We start from the raw sequence: 6,000 nt of genomic DNA on the forward strand, positions 1-6,000 counted from the left end.
CTAAGCCAAACAAACTTGGTAGTTGTGGAAAAACTACAAAATAATGGGATCGATTTCTCGACCCATTCTTAAAGTGAAATGGTACGTGTAATTGTACATGAACCCTGGTTTGCTGAAGGTGAATCTTTCTACTTCATTAGAGGCTAAAACTTTAATGTTTTCCAGTCACAATCTTCTTTCACAACAGTGATACTAGCAAGACAAATGAAAGAAGGATATTTGCTGACGGGCCAATTTATGTCATTTTTAGGGTTATGAGGTTCCATTTGTACTTGAAGATCCATCTCAGAATTTAGTTGAGAGGGGATGGTTGTGTTGGTAGTAGGAGGATCGGCATCGACTTTCTTGGTTTTGTTCTTTTTAGAAGGGCCACCACCGATATAAATGTCTGAGTTATCGGGGGCAGAGGTAGTCGAAGACATGACAATGGCAAATCCGAGTAAGAAAATTTTACTGAGAAAGAAAGGTTTGCAGAAAAGCTTTAAGGAAATTCGAAGAAGAAGAGTTTGTAAAAGTGAAAGGTAAAAATGATGAGAAGTGGAAAAGTTTATAGGCGACAGAATTCATGATCATCATTACCTAGGAGAAGAGAGCAAGGATGGAGGAAAGGCTCAAAAAGGTCATGGATCAAAACCGCGAACACGCGAGGACAAATACTGACCTTTGCCGGAGCTATGACATCGTGAGGGCTGAAAACGAACAACTGCAGTCCAAAATCAAAATGTTCAAAGCCAAACTCCAAGATCAAGAAGACTCTTTACTCCTTGAGAACACTTATGCAATTTATCACATGAGGAGGAATACCTTGGTGAAGGCCAAAAAAGGCATTTCAAACATGGATAGCTGCATAGCTGAGGCTCTTGAATTGGAGACAACCGCCTTCGAGAAAATTCTTGCTCGGCCCACTGCTTCAAGCTCCTCGAGCACCTGTTCTGATTCCTCGGGAACCAAAGAGGAAGCTAAAGAAGAAGATAAAGACAAAGATGAAGGTACTGAACCGGATATGGAGCAACTTCATCTTCAAAAGATGCAGCAGAGACTTCTCTTCCATCGGACTCCGCTGATAAAACCAATTAATATAATATTTTGTTGTTGTAACTATGCCGAAACTTCTATTGAGTTTGGAATTTTAAGAAATAAATGACATCTTTTGCTTAATTTCTGTGCAAAAATATCTTTTTCCATTTGATAAAGTTCAAATTGTTTTACATCCGATAACTTTAATTTTGGACATTCATACTTTTGATTTTTACCCTTTAACTATGCGGGGTTTCATAATAGAGGGCATTTATATATACGATGCTCTTGAAGAGAACCTCTCTTGTTCATTCTGGCACAAGCATTTGAAGTTATGTAACTTTTAAACGAAAAAGATCTTATCGTATCATATGGATAGGAAATAAGATGAAAAAAGGATTTTTATTTATTCCTTATATTTTCAAAAGTACATTTACATGACCAAACATTCTCTTAATAAAGCTACCAGTACATGTGACTAACTTGTACTACTTATTTCTATAGGGCTGATCATGCAGTCCCCAATCCTGATAAGATATAGTCCTCGGTCTTCTAACAGTCTATGATCTTCTAACAGCCCCCGGTCTTAATGGCACTTTTAGTGCTCTGATATACAATAGTCCCCCCCAGTGTTCGGATGCTAAATATGATAATTCGAATAATGGAATTCTTGATGTTGTCGTGATCTTTTTTCGTAGTATGTTTTACGTTGCTGCCTCATTAAAAACTTTGCCAGAAAAATTCAATTGGAACAAAAACTGGATGAAGGGAAAAAGAATACAGCTCATACTTTTAGTATCATCAAGGATCTTCAACAGTATTACCTTTGAAGTGATTCACGTTCCAATTACTTGATAATTTTGCTCCATTTTGATTTTCCATCTGATATGATTCCTTACCAGTTATAGTTGAAATCTGGTAAGGTCCTTCCCATGTTGGTCCTAACTTTCCAACATTAACTTCTCGGGTACTTTGTGTTACTTTTCGCAAAACCAAATCTCTGACTTTGAAATATCGAAAATTTTCTCTGCGATTATAGTACCTTTCCATCCGTTTCTTTTATGCCACCATGCTCACATATGCTAAATTCTGATCTTCAAGCAAATCCAGCTTAATCAACATTGCTTCATTATTCTCCTTCTAGTTTGACCGGAAATACCTTATGGTCGGTTCTCCAATCTCCACCAGAATCAAATCTTCTGCGTCGTACACAAGGAAAAATGATGTTTCTCCCATGTTTGACTTCGCCGTTGTTCGATATGCCCATAACACTCCAGTAATTCTTCTGGCCAATTGCCTTTAAAATCTTCCAATTTCTTTTTGAGGTTCAGAATTATCACCTTGTTAGTTGACTCTGCTTGACTGTTATCACTTGGATGATATAGGGAAGATGTGATCCTTTTGATCTTTAATCCTTTTAGAAACTTTGTGACTTTGGAACCTATAAATTGCGGCCCAATGTTACAAGTAATTTCTTTTGGTACTCCAAATCGACAAATGATATGATCCCAAATGAAATCAATCAATTCACGCTCTCTAATATTTTTGAAAGCACATGCTTCAACCCATTTAGTGAAATAATCAATTAAAATAAAAGAAATTTTATTTGTCCTGGCCCTTGTGACAAAGAACTAACTATGTCCATCCCTCATTTCATGAATGACCACGGTGACACCACCGAATACAGAAGCTCTACCAGCTGATGCACTAATTACAAATGACGCTGACACTTATCATATTTTTGTATAAGTACCTGCACGTCTTGTTCCATCCGGGGCCAATAGTAACCAACCCTTGTCAATTTATGAACCAATGAGTCCGCACCAGAATAATTTCCGCAAACCCCTTCTTGAATTTCTCTCATCAAATAATCAGCCTCTGATGTTCCTAAACATCGAGCCAATGGTCCTCATAAATATCTTCGGTATAGTTGACCATCAACAAGGCAATAATGAGCAACTTTAGTTCGTAGCGCCCGGGAGGCTTTAGAATCTTCAGGCAATTTGCCATGTCCTAAATATTCTATAAACTCGTTTCTCCAATCCCGGATTAGGTTGGTCGAGTTAACTTTGTAATACCCATCCACGTCGAGGACTGAATGTAACAGTTGAACAACTGCACCAGAATCAACTCCTTTTATTTTCGTGGACGACTCTAAATTGGCCAATGCATCCACCTCCACGTTCTCTTCCCTTGAAATGTGAATTATCGACCACTTCCTAAACCGGAAAAGTAAAACTTGAACTTTATTCAAGTACTGCTGCATGCGTTCTTCTTTCGTGTCAAAGACTCTGTATATCTTATTCACTACCACTTGGGAGTTGCATTTTATTTCAATTACCTTGAAGCCTAGTCCCCAAGCTAATTCAAGTCCTGCAACCATAGCCTCATACTCATCTTCATTATTAGTCAAAGGAACAGTTCTAATAGCCTATCTCAAGGTTTCTCCCGAAGGAGTAATTAGTACTATCCCAAGATCGGACCCTTTTACGTCGGAAGCTCCATCCGTAAATAAGGTCTAAACACCGAAGATAGTTTACGATACCAGAACTGCTTCTTTAGCAGCTAAAGGTATCATTCCTAAACTAAAATCAGTTATAAAGTCGGCCAAAACTTGTGACTTAATAGAAGTCCGAGGTTTATATTCTATATCAAATTCACTAATTTCAACTGCCTATTTAGCCAATAGACTTGATAATTCAGGCTTATGAAGGACATTCCTCAAGAGAAAAATTATCACGACGACTATTGGATGACATTGAAAGTAGGGTCTAAGCTTTAGAGAGGCGGCTACGAGAGCTAGAGCTAACCTTTTCAGGTGCCGATAATGTGTATCCGCTCCCAATAGTATTTTACTAATATCATAAACAGGAAATTGCGTACCTTCTTCCTTCCGGACCAGGATTGTACTCACCATAACTTTTTAAACCGCTAAATAAATTAATAATTGTTCACCCTCCTTCGGTTTAAATATTAGCGGAGGACTGGACAAATACCTTTTTAGGTCTTTCAATGCTTGCTGGCATTCCAAAGTCCACAAAAAAATATTCTTCTTTTCTTCAAAAGTGAAAAGAAATAATGACATTTTTCTAATGACCTAGATATAAATATGCTAAGGTTCACCAACCTGATAGTCAACCGCTACACCTCCTTTACACTTGTCAGTTGGTCGGGGATAGCTTCTATGGCCTTAATCTTGTTGGGATTCAGTTCAATTCCTCTTTGAGAAACCAAGAATCCAAGAAACTTCCATGACCCAACTCCAAAAGCGCATTTTTCAGGGTTGAGCTTCATGCTGTATTTTCTCAAAATACCAAATGTCTCTTGTAAATTAGTCAAATGAATTCCTGCACTAAGAGACTTAACCAATATGTCATCAATATATAATTCTATAATTTTACCAATTTGACATTCAAACACCTAATTAACAAGCCTCTGATAAGTGGCTCCAGCATTCTTAAGCCCAAAAGGCATCACATTATAACAATAAGTGCCAAATTTTGTGATGAATGGGATTTTTTCTTGATCCTCCGATTGCATCCTAATTTGATTATACCCGAAATATCCATCAAGAAAACTCATCATTTCATGTCCGGCCATAGCATCGATCATTTGGTCATTATTTGGCAACATTGTTGATATATAAATTTATGAAAATAATGAATTATTTAACTAAACATATAATTGAATAGAATTGACTTTTACCTGTAGTTTGGAATAAAATGTTGACATCTTTTTTGATTGAATATAGATAGATAATCTATAAAAACATTAGCAATATTATGGATTAGAATAATGAACGCACTAATAAATATGAAATTATGAATTCTATATTAGAACAAGTTAATTTTATATAAAGAAACCCACTAATTTGATAGTTAGATTGGCACGCCAGCAATAATACTTTTTCGACAAATACTAACATAAAAATTAAGCTAGTTCATAGTTTATTTCAAGAAAGTCCACTGGTCTTTTTTTTTTTGCTTTAATTTTCTTACTAGTTATTGGAAGTTGGTGCTCATCATTGTTGGACTGTTTTTTCCATGAAATAGGAAAAATCATTTCTTTTATCGCAAAACCAGTAAATTTTCCCTATGAAGTCGTGATGGAAAAAATACGAAGTAACCAAATCTTTGTGTTAAACCACACATTTTATTTTGTTTAACTATACATACAAAGATAATAATTGATGCTATCTTATGTTCACAATATAAATTCATAAAGCATTTTGAAGTAAGAACTAACGAAAGAATTCATTCCAGGCACTACGGGGGACTTGGCCATCGGCATATCCACCTAACCACTTTAGGAATCCAATAGGTTTCAATCTAAAATAGTCATGTGAAGTGTATATAATAATACCCAATCTCAACCTAAGCAAAAACAAATTTAAAAAATAAAATTGGTTTGCCAAACATGGGAACAAACCTGTATTGGAATGTTACTGAAGCACTAAAAAGAGAACTTGTTCACGCTAGTTAAATTCACTTTAAGATATGTTAGATAAAATATTTGGTTTAACCCAATTGGTGTATATTTCATTTAAGTTTTTGAAAAATGAAAGTCTATACTTGTGCCTTCCCAACCAACACATGCCAACAAGTAGTTTCACAAGGCAAGCGAAAATGGAAAAGTAAAGAATATGATTTCTTCTACCAACGAAACATTTTGGAGCAAATTTCGTCTCAGTCAAGAGGCTATGATAGTGGAATTCAATTCCCAATATTGAAAAGGATTGATAAGACTATTAATGAAGGGGCGTGATGCATTGGCTGGACAATATATAAATATTAATTACAAAGAAATTGAAAATCACAAGAATCATTAGGAACGAAGAATCGTCGTACTCCATATATCATTTCAATTTTTACAAGCTGATCGCAAAATCAATCCCTAATAAAAGAATTTCACCAATATCTTTGAATAATGAATTATCCTTTTCTATAATACAAGTAATATATATTGTACCGACAAAAACACAAT

The sequence above is a fragment of the Nicotiana tomentosiformis genome, chromosome 5 (assembly GCF_000390325.3).
Source record: "Nicotiana tomentosiformis chromosome 5, ASM39032v3, whole genome shotgun sequence".
Taxonomy (NCBI): Eukaryota; Viridiplantae; Streptophyta; class Magnoliopsida; order Solanales; family Solanaceae; genus Nicotiana; species Nicotiana tomentosiformis.